The sequence below is a fragment of the Peromyscus maniculatus genome, chromosome 10 (genome assembly GCF_049852395.1).
Source record: "Peromyscus maniculatus bairdii isolate BWxNUB_F1_BW_parent chromosome 10, HU_Pman_BW_mat_3.1, whole genome shotgun sequence".
Lineage (NCBI taxonomy): Eukaryota > Metazoa > Chordata > Mammalia > Rodentia > Cricetidae > Peromyscus > Peromyscus maniculatus.
The window spans coordinates 24,865,607-24,882,435 of NC_134861.1; the positions used below are offsets into that span (position 1 = coordinate 24,865,607).

Below are 16,829 nucleotides of genomic sequence, written 5' to 3' on the forward strand. Positions count from 1 at the left end.
CTGTAGCTGCTTATATAGGGAATCAGGCAAACGTGCCGTACTGTGATTGGGTCCCGCCAGAATGCTAGCACAGGGAGCCACGGGATAGGCTGAGGACATAAGGCCAATTACCATATTCGTGCATCATAGCCAAATATGGAGTTGTTTACAGCTAGGCTACCAGGAAGCCAGCGCCATCTTTGAATGGCAGCTCCCTACACCCCCCCACCCCCCCACATACACTCACACACTCACACACACACACACTCATACATATACATACATACACACGTACACACACATGCACATACATATCAGTTTATTGATAACAATAACTCATAACTGGTTAAAGTCCTAAGAATACGTGATGGAGTGCGCAGCTCTAAGTGGAAACTCAGTATCAAGCCCCAGAGACTTGGCAAACACCACAGTAGGGCAGATGGAAAGAAGCAAGAGCGAAGGATGAGAGGAGCATCTCTTCAGGAGACAGCTTACTCTCTCAGGACCTCACTGCAGCCATGGTGACCCACACAAGACCGGCACACAAGCAGGCCAATCAGCATTCCAGCACTGATGGGGGAGGGGCTCATGACCTCCACCCTTAGCTCTGGAGCAGCTTTTCTTCCTGGTGGGAGGGCTGGTGGGCTGACCAGGCTCCATTGGACGGCCCCACACCCACAGGCATGCTGGCCGCGTTCCTTGGACTCAGGGAACTATAAAAAATAAGAAGAGGACATAAAGATGGAGGTGGACACTTTAAGGGGTCTGGCTTGGAGCCGGGGGGGGTGGGGGGGGGGGGTGGGGGGGGGGCCTTGGAGAAAGTCTGAAACGGTGAGAGGGCTCAGCAGCAGCTCAGAGTGCACGCCGCTCCTGCAGAGGGTTTGAGTTCACTTCCCAGCACCTCCACCTCTAACTCCAGCCCACAAACCGAGGCGGGCATGTGCACATACCTACACAGATACAATGCATACACATAATTAAAAATAAATCTTTTAAAAAATAAAAGGCACTTAGTATGTGAGTTTTAAAAATATTAAAATTTAAAAGTCATTCAGCTTTATTCAAGTAACCAGTTTTAAAGTTCAGGTTTATTAATTAAATTGTGTGTTTTGCTGTGTAGTGTCAATAATTTTGAACAGAACAACTTTATTATGCAAACTCCTTGATCATTAATGATGGGTACACATTGAATTGGAATCAATTTAGATAAGACAGTGGAGATCAGATAACAATACCCTCTAGGGGGACAGTATTCTGAAGCCATGTATTCAAACTTTTATTTATCTTTTTTTAAAAAGACTTATTTACCTGGGGGCTGGAGAGATGGCTTAGTAATTAAGAACACCTACTGTTAGACTGGGCAGTGGTGGCACACTCCTTTAGTCCCAGCACTCGGAAGGCAGAGGCAGGTGGGTCTCTGAGTTCGAGGCCAGCCTGGTCTACAGATGAGTTCCAGGACAGGCAGGGCTACACAGAGAAACTCTGTCTCGAAAAACAAACAAACAAACAAGAAAACACTTGGCTGCTCCTGCAGAGGACCTGGGTTTGATTTCCAGAACGAACATGGTAGCTCACAACCATCTGTAACTCCAAATCCAGGAGATCCAACACCCTTTTCTGATCTCTGTGGTCACTAGGTACACACGTGGTACACAGATACACCCATAAGCAAAACAGGCCTACACATAAAACAGGAGTAAATATGTATCTGTGCTCCACGTGTGTACCTAGTGCCCACTGAGACCAGAAGCTGGTGGTCTCAATGTCAGATCCCTTGGAGCTAGAGTTACAGATGATTGTGAGCTGATACTTGGGTGCTGAGAATCGAACTCCGGTCCTCTGGAGAGCAGCCAGTGTTCTTAACCATTAGCCATGTCTCCACCCCAGGCTTACAAATCTGTATCTAGAAAGCCTGCAAGCTTCTATTGAGCAGGTCCCCTGTAGAATCTGTGAGCTAAGAGCCTCGCAAATAGTTTTGGAATGAAGTCTTAATTACTGATGGAAACTGATGATAAGAGCATACTCCTGTTAATCACCGGAAGCAATCCTGCCCTGCCATGTGCTTTCTGAATCGAACTCTGGACTGCAGCCCCAGAGGATAAACACACTCCTGAGCCAGCACTGGGGGGGGGGGGGGTGTAAGCCATCATCTGAGCCCAGGAAGGAGGCGAACAGGGTGGAGGCATTCAGGGAAACCTGTCAGACTGTAAAGCGCCGCTGGCGGTGTCGGGGTGGGTGTGGGTGTCTCCTAGTACACCCTAGCCCTTGGGCGCTAGGAAAGAGCCCCAGAGAGAGCTCTGTCCTCACAGCGCCCCAGGGTCATGCCTGAGGCCAAGTCCTGGCTGCACACTGGAGCCCGCAGGCTTTTGCTAGCTCGTTAACCTGAGGAGGTGCCGGCTGTTGGAACTGCTTCTAGAAAGGCAGACAAGGGCTTTCTGTTTGCTCCCCCAGCACAGAGTCCTTTTCACCTACAGAAACAACCTCGGCCTGAACACCGCCCCTGTCTGTCGGGCCTGGCAGCTGCCTCTTCACTGCAGGACAGAGAGGGACAGGCATCATCCCGTGAGGGAGGTGAGGGAGGCCCCGGCCAGAGAAGGGGGTGATTTCATCCAGGTATACAGCCCTGAGCAGAACAGGATTCTTCGTTTCCGGTTCAAATAGTTTCCCATTGCATGACTTAGGAGTACCCAGGCTGTGCTCACATCTTAAAGGGACCGTGTAGCCCCGTCTCAATCTCCCCTTTGAGAGCCTTGTCCTGGAAAAATCAGAGTGTCAGCAGGCCAAGGACTGGGTGAGCTTGCCAATGAGATTATAAAAGTGTTACACGAAGGCGATTAAATTCTGCCTTTCCCAGCATCCCCACTCACAGCTGTCAAATACAGCTCTACATAACATAGGAAACTCCTGTTTAGTTTGGGGTGTTGGCTACATTTTATTTTGCGAAAATTTATAACCAAAGTGAAGGAGCCTAAAAAGACCAAATCAGGTATTTACATACAAAGTACGTATCCAGGCTATTTCTAACAGCAAACATTTAGAAATATCTGTCCACTTCAAAAGGGCTGATGGGCAATTTGTAATATAGTGTTTACAACTGGAAAAAAAAAAGTAAGCAATATTAGAGCTTCCTTTTTATTTTTAAATTGAAGAATTGTTTGGAAAGTTAGTCATCTATAAATAGAATATAGTGAATTAATGATCTCTCTCTCTCTCTTCCTTCCTCCCTCCCTCCCACCCCATGCTGATTCCTAGTCACCAAATTCACCTTGCTGTAGGCAATCAATGTGACCTAGTTTTCCTGTAACATTTTTTAAGCTATCTTATGCACACATGAGCCGTTCATACACAGCCTCTTCCTCCCCTAAAAACTAACAGTCCCAGCACTCAGGTGGATCTCCAGGAGTCTGAGGCCAGCCTGGTCTACAGAGTGGATTCTAGGCCAGCCAGGAGTACATGAAGCCCTGCTGAGAGAGAGAGACAAAGATTGGAAACCGTTGCTCAGTACCTTACTTTTTCACTTAACATAGTTGTTGTGCCCAGATCGTAACCCCCAGAGAGACCACCAAGGACGAGCATACCAGAATGCAAAAGCAAGGTTTATCTGTTACAAGTCATGACAGGGAACTCATCTCAAGCCATCTCAAGTGAGGCAGGGAAGAGTTACTCTTTCTTGGGGAAGTTAGTTTTTATAGGCAAAACCCATAAAATTTCTTAGAGGGGAGGGGGTTAGTATGGGTCCATCCTTGATTGGTCCAGTTTTTTCCGGGCCTGGACTTTATCTTATTCTAGCTTATCTGTTTGCCCTGTCAGGAGTTTTACAACTCCTCTCCGGGGTCTGGTCATGTTATCTCCGGAGAGGGGTATCTCGTGGTTAATTGGTTACCATCAGACATCCTGACTCTGTTCTTTTGAGTTCCTGGGGCTGGCGCCATCATTTCTGGGGACTTGAAACTGGCCTGGGTCTATCTACATTGAGATATCTTTGTCTAAGGCCCCCTTTTTGAGACAATAGAGTGAGGGTCTTGTTGTGCCTAGACTTTAGGTACAGAAGGCAAAAGTAAGGTGTATTCTAAGTTTACAAGCCTCCAGGGAGGCTCTTCCAAATCTCTCACTCACAGCAGGGAGGTTGGAAGGAGCACTCCCCTTTCTTTGTGAGGCTAGTTCTTAAAGGCACAGACCATATAATTTATTTTAACCCGCCTCCCTTTTTAGTCTTTTGGTCGAATATCCTGACTGTGTTTTCCAAAGTCCCTGTAGCAGATACAGCCACCTGGGGAAAAGGGGTCTAAGTTCTTATCTACACTTAGGAATCCTGGTTTAAGCTTCTCCTTGTCTGTAAGGGGTAGAGTGGGGGGTTTTACTGAGGTATCACAATAGTTATGCCCGCTGAGCATCTAGTATGTGCCAGGCACTGCTGGCCATTGGAACTAGCAGAGAACAAAATCTCTCCCTGTCCTGGAGTTGTGTGTTTCTGTGGGAATAACCCAAAGAGTAAACACGGGGATGTGTGGTGGGTGCTATGGAGAAAGGCAGGCCAAGGACTGGGGTCTCCTGCAGCTTTCTCCAGTGTGGGAAGGGACCCCACTCCTGAGTGGATGCCCCCACACATGAAGGTTTGTTCAGTTGAAGACAGTTGAGGGGCAGCAGATGGGAGCACTCGCTGCCTTCCCTCTGTTGACCCAAAGGAAGAGCACAGATTCACAAAAAGGGATAGATATTCTGCTCCTCCCTCCAGGCAGAGGGAAAAGACAACCTTGGTTCCTGCTGGCCTGGAGATGGCACCAGAGGAATCCCCACCATCCCGCTCTGCCAGCCGGCCTCTCTCTGTCTGCTTTTTATTTGCTTTTCCAAGCCGTTTGCCCTGGAGGCCCAAAATCCCTTCTTTGTCTTTGTAACTAATCCTGAGGAACTGTTCTTTGGGGAAGATGTGCACAGGATGGAGTTCAAAGCCACCTGTCCAAACTTCTCATCTTGTGGGTGTCTCCCATGTGCATATGAGATACATGTTAACACACGTTAATAAACTTCTGGATTTTGCTAATCTATTGTTAGGAAACTCTGCTCCACCTAAGATTCTATGAGAGTTAAAGAGAACATTATTTTCTTCCCCGACAATGGTGAGAGAAAGACTTGGCAAGGCCCGAAGTGCTGAAGTGTGCTATACACAGATCCGAGTGTAATATTGAATGAGAGGGAGCATCCCACATAACAGGCTAGCGCTTGATATGACCAAAGCAGCCGCCATGGCCCCAGCCCAGGGAAGAGTTCTCGGGGGTGTGCTGTAGAGTGCGAATTATACGAGTTGTTTTCCTGCTGCTGTGCTTTGTCAAGAGACAACTTATGATGGAGATACAGTCCACCACAGTGGCAGGGCGTGGCGGCAGGAGGATGCGGCAGCTGCTTACTCACACGTGAGTGGACCAGGCAGCAGAGAGAAAGTGGCATTGGGTAGGCTCTCTCCCTTTGCCCTTTTCCTTCAGCCAGGGACCGCCATTTCCACCCTCCCCCCAGCATGCTGCTGCCCACATCCGTGGCTGGTGCTCCCCTCAGTTAATCCTTCCAGGACACACCTAAGGCAGACCCAAAAGTGTGCCTCACTAGGCATTTCTTAATCCAACCAAGCTGACAATCAAAAGTAACCACCACACGGTGAACCCTTGTCAACGTGACACTGAAACACATCCCTTTAGACATCGTTCCACCCTTCCTTAGAGTCTCATGATTATCTAATAATGCAAAATATAATCAGCCCAATTTCAAAAGTCCCCATAGTCCTCTAGGCCAGCACTGTTCAAAAGTGCCTGCTGAGACTCAAGCAATCTCCTAATTGTACCTCCCCCAATAATCCACCAATGAGCAACAATGAAACCCACCAAGTTCCACACTTCCAACACACAACGGCATAGAGTAACATTACCATTCAAAATGGAGGTCAGAAGGAAAGCAAAGATCAGACCGCAGCAAGACAAGAGCTCAGCAGCAAAATCCAAGCCCTGCGGCTCCACGCCCAGCATCTGCAGCTTACAATGGCATCATCTGTACTCCGAGAGCCACGGGTACAACTAGCCCTCAGGGTTGTCGCTTGTAGCACACGTGACCTCTCTTGGGCAGGCTCAGCTTGGTGCCCGCTGCTTCCCTCAGCAAACACCTTGTTTCTAGAAACATACCCAACAAAACAGGTGAACTGTGCCAGCCCAAACCTCAACACATGTCATACACATCAAAACCCAGCACATACATACCATCCAGACCTCGGCAGACACTCCTCTGTTTTCTGCTTGCACAGATTTACCTATCCTGACACCGCATGAATGTAGTAGCCAACCTACACTCTTGTGTGCCTGGCTCTTTCATGTAGCATGTTTTCAAGGTGTATCCACACTGTAGCATGGCTCAGCACCCCATTCCTGTTTAGTGGTAACTCGCTTTCCACTGTGCGTTACATTTTAGTTATTCTATTTGGACTTTTGGTTATTTCCACCCATCAATAATATCCAATTATTAGTTTTGGTTTTAAAAAATAACTTTATTACATTTACTTATGGACTTTGTGTAGGCTGGGGTGTGGGGCACCAGTGTCACGCATGAGGAAGTAGAGGACAACTTGGAGGACTTGGTTCTTTCTTCCTACCATGTGCATCCTGGAAACAGAGTTCATTGAGTTCAAGGCCAGCCAGGGATACATGAGACCCTGTCTCAAATTTTATTTATTGTTAAAAGCAGAGAAAGGAATTTACTCAGGAACCTGAAAGTCATTACATGTTGACTCTAACTTACAATTGGTCCTTTTGTTGGTGTCTTAGGGTTTCTATTACTGTGAAGAGACACCATGACTATAGCAACTCTTGTAAAGGAAAGCATTTAACTGGGGAGTGGGGCAGGGGGGCAGAGGCTTGCAGTTAAGAGGTTTAGTCCACTGTCATCATGGAGGTGCACAGGCAGACATGGTGCTGGAGGAACCCAGAGTTCTACATCGGGATCGGCAGGCAGCAGGAAGAGACAGTGAGCCACTGGACCCAACTTGAGCATCTGAAACTGCAAAGCCCACTCCCACTGACACACTTTCTCCAACAAGGCCACACCTACTCCAACAAGGCCACACCCACTCCAACAAGGCCACACCTACTCCAACAAGGCCACACCCACTCCAACAAGGCCACACCTCCTAGTAGTGCCACTGCCCATGAGCCTATGGGGGCCATTGTCATTCAAACCACCACAGAGAGATTGCTCGACAGCCTTCTAACTAGGGCAAGGTGGTACCTCAAAGTAGTTTTAGCTTGCATTTCCCCATGACTAGGTAGGTATGCTGAACCTTTTTTGCAACTTACTTGCAATTGATGTTACAAGAAACTTTTAAATTTGTCATGTCAATCAAATAAAATATTTAACCAGATATGAAGAAACTAAAATAAGTTTACCAAAAAAGACCACAAGCTATTACCCAAAACATAATATGCTTTAAATTTCAAAAGTGAATGAGGAACCCTGCCTAAGGGGAAACTGGCTGATGGGACATCTGCCTAAACTGTCCCTGGGACGTCCAGGAGCAGTTTGTCTTGATGGTTTCTGACTAGCTTCTGTTTGGTGTCATCTCTAGGGCCCATTTCTGTGAGAGGCTTTTCTGACGACCAGAGCAGGAGGTGTACAAGCAATGTCTGCAGAATCACTCTTTCTGTGTTTTAGAAAACCCCAACACAGCATATGCAGGGTGGTTCAAGGTGCAGATGACCACTCCCTTACTGCGCTTTCCAGTGCGCTGTTAGAGTTCCTTCAGCCCAGGAGGAGGGTATGTTCTTCTGAGGAGGCTCCCTGTAAAACTGCTTCCTAACATGAGTAAGTCACCCATCTGAAGACACTGGTGGCCCACAGGCACGCAGGATGGGCTAGAGGGGACATCTGTCTCTTTTCTTGAGTCTAAGGACCCTCCAGTAGGAAAATCACTACATCCACCAATCTCTTAGCCTCCCTCAAGATGCTCCCCAAATCTGCCACGCCTTTCACAAATAACCCAATAGTTCCAGAAACAGGTAAGAAATCTTATTTATCCCAGAGGATAGACAGAGGAGCCCAGGGCAAAAGACACCTTCTATCTGACCAGCAAGGCTGTAAGGGGGTGTGGTGTGCCAGCTGCCATCATAGCCTCTCTCATGAAAGGAGAATTGCCAGGGGCCAGGGGCCCACCTCTTTCCTCATTTGAGTACCAGTGGGTGTGTTTTTATCACTTTAATGAGATCACAATTAGCCCAAGGTCCCGTGACTTATGAATGTATGAACATGGCATCTGGACCTGACCAAGCCCTTACTAAGAGTGTGTGATAACTTGATGGCAGAGGTTATGAGCAGCTGGCTTTAACAAACAAGTGACATCGGATGACAGGACAGCAGGCAGCCAATGACTTCTGGGTTTAAGCTATTGACAAAGCCAACAATCTCAGAGCCGACAAAATAATGCATTAAACAGCCCTGATTATTCTGCTTCTAAGTCAGATACCAGAGACTGGAATCATTTACAGTTTAGTGATTTCACGTATCTTTCTACCCTCCCCACCCCACCCCACTGTCTGGATAGGGAGAGGGCTTGCATCTCTCCTTGAACCAGAGAGCCACAGCTGCCCTTGCAGGCTCACTGGCCTAGAGACCAGACACTTTGTTCCCAGAGCAGGCATATTTCTTTTTCTCAAAAAGGAAGTTGGCACAGGTGTCCCACAGCACTGAGTCGGGGGGGGGGGGCAGTCTTCCGGCCTCACAGCAGTACAGGTGGTCCCACCTAGGGACCAGAATCACAGGCAGCCAGAAGACTCAAAGTCCTACTTGAGTAGCCAGAAACTGTCATTGAGTGAGGACTTTGGCCAGACACACATAACAGCCGGTGCCACGAGACTGAGGTTTTTGTGAAAAGAAATGTTGATTGTGTGGCTGACTAAAGAGGCAAGACCTGTAAGCACAGCTCTCCTCATAACTGGTTGGTAGTGGGGATGTTTATGGGGGGGGGGGGTATGTTGCTAGTTGATTATATGGTATGCCTCTTCATAGACCTCACATTTCTTGAGTTGAGGGTGGGGGTTATAATCTGCCCAAGTGATGGTAAACTTGTGACATCATTGTCAGGGTGTTGCTAAAATTCCTTATCCACCTCCCTAAGATCCCAACAACAAACAAAGGTATTTGTTTTGTTCACCAAAGTTCACCCTGGGCGGTCATGAGTTGTTGGACTTACTTACAGAGCACTGGTGAGGTGCTTTTCTCCTGCCCAATGGGCTGTGCTGGAAAGTCGTTACCCAGCAGGGTGATGGCTTCCCCACAATCACATAAATAGAGCCCTCCCCTCGTCTCCTGGGCCTAGATGCTCTAGCCCCTCCCCAAAGCCATGTGCAATTAGGGTAGAATTGCACACAACAGGGGATATGGAGGGGCTAAATACTCAGCTGAGGTCCTGTGACCCTCCCTGACCCTCCTTCTATGAGAGGATGTCAACAGTCAACGAGGCCAGCTAGAATGATCTTTTGCAAACAGGCACAGCTGAACTCCACAGATGGCAGTTGTTTGGCTCAGATAGTCCTGTACAGCACCCTGACCCCTCCTCCAGGTCTTACATTCATTCCATCCCCCTTTCCCACTAGGACCCCAGAGCCTTGGAGGGGTGACGTAGATATGTGTCTATTTTCCCCCCGCCCCAGCAAGAGGGACCGAATCCTCATGCCCTCTTGTTCATTCCTCTATCTCTAGAACACGACTGTCAGCAAGTCTCAATGGTATCCCCTCTACTACCAAACACAAACGAAAGGAGAGAAAATAGAAAAGCAGGAAACTATCCAAACAGCCCCCGACTGCAGGCTTAACTTACAGGTGTAAACCCAGATGCTTGGAAGGCACCTTGGCATCAAACCCATCCAACAAGACAGTTGCAGCGACTTCTCCACTGCGGCCATCACTGCCCTCAACAACAGAAGCTGGCCTGGCCTGCGGTCCCAGACGCGCGTCTTCCCCTCCCCACAGAGCGGGCCTGCACCCCAGCTGGGATGGCGGTGGTACACAGACTAGCCGGGCCACTGTTATGCCAGCAGGCACATCCTGCTTGGCATGCTGGTGGCGCAGCACCGAGAGGTCCATCGTTGAGCAGGTCTGTGGCAACAGTTCTCCCCAGGGTCCGCATAGCATCTTCTAGCCCTATGAAGACCGGTCAATGGGACAGCCTCCAGCTTAACCCCAGCTTGATCTCCCCCTTCCCTGAGCTCACAGCCCATGTGTCTCTAGCAGCTAGGATCTTAGTATCCAGCTGTAACAAGGAATCCACAGCAGAAGCAACAGCCCTTGTTGTTTGGGAGCCTCTGAGATTCTCATTTAGCAACTGTATGGCTTCTAGGAGGGCCTTCTTCCACCCACACAGGGTTCATCTACACTCAAGGCTTTCAACTGTGGCGCCAACAACCCACTTTCTCTCAGTTAACCCCATCCCCTCAGGCTGTGTGCCTGGCTGCCCTCTGCCCGGGTTTGCACATCAGTGCCCTGGAAGAGTGTCCTATCGCTGCCAGTTCTCTGTGGGCCACCACGCATGACCCTGAATTGGGTAAGACCCTCGATGACAGCCTGGCCTCTGTTCAAGTGAGAGCACACTGTCCCACTTCACTGACTGGTAGGGCTCTCTATATAATCTACTTGCCTGTCCCCTACCAGGCAGAGGTTGACTTAGGCACGTGTCCCATCATAGTATCCACCCATTGAGGATGTAGCCAGCAAGAGGTCCATGGGCTGGACAGCATCCGCCAGAGTATTTGCTGGAACACCAGTAGCTTTTACTATTTTTTATGCTGACTTTTCAAGCTGTGGCCACATTTATATAAAGCCAGCAAGCCGCTTTGGGGACATTTGGGGGCAGGCAGATGGCCCTTACCTTAATGAAGGCATCCACTTCCTGATTCCCCTGTGGGTCTCAGAAGGCAGGCAGGCTGCCACATGGCAAACTTCAGGTTCCTGCTCTACCTTGCTGTATATTTTCTTCTTCCATGTCCGTTGTCCCACAGTGCCTCTCCCATCACCTGACAACTTTCCTTATTCCACTGGGCCAGCCACAAAGTCAGGACCTTGAATACCACCCAGCTGTCGGTATCAATTGTCATGAGCCAAGGCTCTGTGCTATTATCCATTCAGCTCTTAACTCCGCCCACTGTCTACAGTCTCCTTCTCTTTCCAGCTGCACAGTGTCCTTGTTCATTCATATTGCCACCATTACCCATTCTTTTTATTCTTTTTCTTTCTTTCTTTTTTGACACAGGTTTTCTGTGTAGCCCTGGCTGTGCTGGAATTATTCTGTAGACCAGGCTGGCCGCGAACTCAGAAATCCACCTGCCCCTGCCTCCCGAGTGCTGGGATGGAACACTGGCACCACCACTCCTGGCTCCATGACCTGTTCTTGTTTGGTGGCCCTGCTGGTACCATCCACATACCCTTGTGTGTGGTCCCAGCAGGGATTGGGGGCATCCCTTCTTGCACTTAGTATCTTAGTTACTGTTCTCTTGCTGTGAAGAGGCATTTTGACTGAGGCTTCGTACAGAAGAAAGCATTTAATGCCAAGGGGCCTTCCATGCATTTAACTGGGGGCTTGCTTACAGTTTCAGAGGGTTAGTCCAGGATTACCACGGTGGGCAGCACAGTGGCAGGCGAGCAGGCATGACACTGGGAAGTGGCTGAGAGCTCACGTCCTGGCCTGCAGGATGGTTGATAGAGGTATCTGCAGAAGGTCTAGTGTGGACTAGTGAAACCTCCAAGCCCACTCCAGTGACACACCCCCTCCAACAAGGCCACACCTCCTAATCCTTCCTAAACAGTCCACCAACTGGGAACCAAACATTCATGTCTATGAGCGTGGGGGTGCGGGGGTTATTCTCATTCAAACCACCACAGCCAGGTTTGGCTGACGGATCAGTTACAGGAGGAGAAAGGAGAGGCTCTGTGGCCTGGAATGACATTGGCTCTAGGACTTCTGCATGGCACTGGGGACAGAGCCTGTTGACACCATCCCCCGCCCCCGCCCCCGCCCCCGCCCCCACCCCGCTGTAAATACACATGCCACTTTGGTAGCATTTGGGTTTGTACCACCCCAGAATGAGGGTTGGCCCAACGGCCTTTGGCCCACTCCCTTTGTGGGGCACACGGTCTCGTGGAAACTGGTGTGGGGACAGTAATGGACTCCTTCTGTCCTAGTGTCTTCTATAAAGCCAGCAGCTCTTCTTGATTCCACACCCTTCCATGACCTGGACCAAAACCCTATCATGACTCTCTCTGCCAGTTGTCATTGTCCTTGGCCCCAACCATCATCCTCAGGTTTTCTTATGACTTCCAGTAGCAAGGGACCCTGGGGTCCTGGGGCACACAGCTGTTTAGCTTGTTCTATGAGTACCTTGGCTTATTCAAAGGCCTCTTGTGCCTTTCCATCTGAGCTGGCCGGTTTTATGTCAACTTGACATGAGCTTGAGTCGTTGCAGAGCGGGGAGCCTCAGTAGAGAAAATGCCTCCATAAGACTGGGCTGCAGGCAGGCCTGCAGGGCATTTCCTTAATTAGTGGTTGATGTGAGAAGGCCCAGCCCATTATAGGTGGGGCCGTCCCTGGGCTGGTGGTCCTGGGTTCTATAAGAAATCAGACTGAGCAAGCCAGTAAGCAACACCCCTCCACAGCCTCTGCATCAGCTCCTGCCTCCAGGTGCCTGTCCTGTTTTATCCTGCCTCACTTCCTTCGATAATCCCTGGATGGTGTCTGTCAGCCAAGTGGATATCTGCTGAGACAAATATAGACTAGGGGCAGAAGTTAAAATGTAGGAACTTAAAGGAAAATCTCACATTTAGAACTTTCAGGCCCACAGTCTAGTAATTGGGGAAGGGGAGGAGCCTCAAGACCAGGGGAGAGACCCCATTTTTAGGAAGGTGGGTGGGGAAACTTAGGCTGTACTTATCTGGAGTCTGGCCTATGACAGGTGGATCCAAGTCTTATGACTTCTTTGACTCACTGAAGCTTACATAAATTTTTAGTTTACAAAAAGAGGTAAAATATCCAGATAGATTAGCGTTAATTGGATTGAAATCTACACTGTAAAATGGCTGGGGTAGACTCATATCTGTGAGTACCATCAAAAACTGTAGCTTTGGGTTAAAAGCATGAACATTTTTCCTCTGTCCAGAGAGCTGGATTATGTTTTTAGACCAATGAGAAATATCTTTAAGTTTACATTTAGAATACAACCAAAGGAAATTTAAAATCTTGAGCAGTCAATGCTCCACCAGCTTATCAGAACTCCACTGATCTATGTTAAAACTCTGAACCTTTGAAATATCCGTGTAATAATAGCACAGAAGGGGAGAAATCTAAAACATTTTTTCATTTTTATATTCTTAAAATCATTTTTTTTACATTTACAACTTACATTTATATATATTAAATAATTTTCTGAGACTCTCAGAACTTAAGCTTTTATATCATCAGACCTTTATATATCTTAGAACATTTTCTTAGACTCTCAGAACTTGTATGGACTTTAAACCTTTTTTCCCATCTAATCATTTACCAGAAGCATAAGTAATTATTACTGAGGCCAGCGCTTGCAAAGTATGTGCCATTAGTGGAAAGTTACAGCTGAAACCTGTTGCCGGAGGGCTTCTCTCCAGGTTCCCCAAGCCCCGCAGTCCCACAATCCACGTATAGAATAATCACTCAGACGCTTATATCACTTATAAACTGTATGGCCGTGGCAGACTTCTTGCTAACTGTTCTTTTATCTTAAATCAACCCATTTCTATAAATCTATACCTTGCCACGTGGCTGGTGGCTTACCGGCGTCTTCACATGCTGCTGGTCATGGCGGCGGCTGGCTGTGTCTCCCCCCCTCAGCCTTCCGCTTCCCAGAATTCTCCTCTCTCCTTGTCCCACCTACTTCCTGCCTGGCCACTGGCCAATCAGTGCTTTATTTATTGACCAATCAGAGCAATTTGCCATACAGACCATCCCACAACAGAAACCTGTTTGTCCTTTAATATGAGGCCTGTTTGTAAGGCAAACATGTCTGCCTTTTCTTAACAAGAGACCTAGTAGCTTTAGATGACCTAATAAGGTGAGACCTAGTAGCTTTAGATGAACTAATAAGGTGACTTAGCCTCGGGGTAAGGAGCTGGTTGCCTGCTGCTGCCAAGCTGACAAAGCTACAGTTAGTCTAGCCATCAATACCATCAGAGATCTGAGAAGGACAAATTATAATAGGAAGTATAATCTAAATGGCCCATGTATCAATTAAAGTGACAGAGACCAGTCCATTACCCAGAGGGTCATCCCAGGCTCCACATCTCTGTTGCATTGTGGGCAGAGGTACCAGCATGGCATTCGTCTTCAGCTGCCAGGCCCAGAAGACGAGAGGCTTTCCTGTGGAGGAACATGGGGGACTGACCTTACTCTGTCTAGGCAAAGTAGGACAATCAGCTCTCCAGTGTCCTGCTTGTCCACAATTTGGGCTGGGTCCTGGCAGCAGGTGCGGCATTTTTACCCAGGTGGAGTCATTGTTATGCCTCATTATCTTCTTGGAGACCCTGGGGGATCACTACTACTAGGAGCTGGGGCCTCTCGGTCATAGAAAGCTTAAACATCTTGAATGCCATATTCAGCAAATCTCAGAGGAACATTATCTATTTAGTATATCTGAGATAAACAATCCCTGCTTCTTTTTAGTTACTTGTTTAGGCTATACCCTAAAAACATATACAGGAGGCTAAACAAATCTTTTTCCTGTACTTAGCTACATTAGTACTTAGCATGACTACAAGTATAGTTCTGAACATATTAAAGATTAATCATCTTTAACTGTTTTGAAAGCTCTTCTCATGAATGCAGTCCATAGAGATTGGCAACTTTATTTTCCTGGTCCATAGTGTATCATTATAGAATATAACAGTTTTTATGACTAAGTTTACCAAAATAGCTATAGCTTAACAATGTTAGCAAAAACAAGGAGGTTATACATCCATTCTTAAATCAGTCTTTGTTAGCCTGAATAGACTTTAGGTAAGGACTTTCAGGTCACTGTTTTGCTTCATCATAATATAGGAATACCTGTGTCTCTGGTGTTTAATGTCTGCTGCTCATAGCTGTGGCCCTAATTTTTAGCCTTTTATTTACCTATTTGTCAGGATCACATATTGATAAAGACATTATAATAAAATATTTTATAAATGTAAAATGCCCCATAGCCTTATAAACTTAAACATTTTAAAAGCTGTTTCTTAAAAAAAATCCTTTTTTTAATTTAATTTTTCTGTAAAACTCCAAAATTTCCTTTTAAAGACACTTAAAATCTTTTAACTGTGTGTCCCTGCAATATCAAAATAAAGTAACTTTTTATTTTAAGAGTGAAGACACAGGTCACAACCATAATTTGCAGAAGGCAAAACCAAGTTCCAACAGTGCAAACAATTCAATGGCTCTAAAACCAATACCATCTGGGTGACTCTTACAGTATAAAGTTTGGCTGCCAGCAAGGTACATCCTTGTATATGAATGCATGAAGGTGCAGCTTTAATACCTCATTAAACGAGCATTGTATTTGAATCCCATCCTTTACCAATTTTCCTTTCAACACAGGACAGGACTTATCCTACAGAAGTCCATTCCAATTTAAAAGTGTCTTTGGAGACCCTATTGTCTCCTTTGACTGTCCTATACCACATGGGTGCCCTTAACCATGATGGCAGTGAAGCCACATAACATCCATCTTCTCCAACCCTAGCAAAGATGTCTGCCAGACACATGGCTGCCCAAAGACGGTGGTGAAGTCACATGACATCCACCCTCTCCAACCCCAGCAAAGGTGGCTGCCAGACAGGTGGCTGCCTAAAGTTGGTAGGAAGTCCTGTGTTGCTTGTATCCCAAAGTAGAATCATGCCACATGGTTCCTTTAAGATGGCCTATGCAGAGACTTTTAGCTGTCAACCCCATGTTATGAGTTTTAAATTAACTTTTTGTTATAGATAGCACGGAGTTTTAACCATACCCAATAAACTTCCTTTAGCTGTTCTGCTTTTTTTTTCTCCCTGTCAGTTTTTTACTTCAGACATAGAGACTTTAAAAGTATGCCTGGGTCTTAAAAAGGGTGAGTCATAACCCAATTTCAGAGCTAGCTTTTTAATACAGTAGAATAACATAAAACAACTTTAATATTATCCATACCCAAATGACATTTGAATCCCTATTACATTACGTCCAGTGGCCAGAAAGCCCAGAGATAACCCCTGAGCCTGGGTGGCTGGTGGCAGGAGAAACTGTTGTACCCGGTTCTCAAAACCCCCAGAGACCACCAAGGAGCCGGTTTCCGATGCAAGCACATAAGGGTCCTTTTATTCAGGTTCAACCTGGGCCACCGCACGGCAGATGGAAGGAAATGTGGCAGCAGCCACGAGCCCAGGTGTAGAAAGTTTTTATAGGGAAAAACCACAAGCCGGGAATTACATGCTTGGAATTGGGTAGAAGGGATATGGGGCAAGGTGATATTTTGAAACTATTGGTCTAGACTTTTGGTGCAAAACCACATTTGAAACCATTGGGTTAGACTTTTGGTAGGGAACCACAACTCACTGAACAGGATTATCTGGCTGCTCAGCAGGATTATCTAGATATCTTCAAGGGCCATAAACCACAGAGAGGATGTCTGCAGGAGCATACTGTTCGACTTGTCATGGCACACTCCTTAGGTCCTTCTTGGAACTGAGTACAGCAGGTGGTCTAGGATGGTGGCCCTACCCTAAGATGGGGTCTGTATTGCCTTCACACAAACAGCACATCAAGCTTACACACTCAAGACCAGAAACAAACATGC

The 16,829-nt window shown here is 47.2% G+C and overlaps 1 long non-coding RNA gene across 1 annotated transcript; it reads right to left on the reverse strand.

Moving 5' to 3' along the window:
- Positions 1-281: 281 nt before the first annotated feature.
- On the reverse strand, positions 282-13,966 carry LOC121832547 (uncharacterized). Its single transcript, XR_013042646.1, has 2 exons — positions 13,781-13,966; positions 282-692 (listed from the first exon to the last, which is right to left on the reverse strand). It is a non-coding gene; the product is annotated as an uncharacterized LOC121832547 (long non-coding RNA).
- Between the last annotated feature and the right edge of the window lie 2,863 nt (positions 13,967-16,829).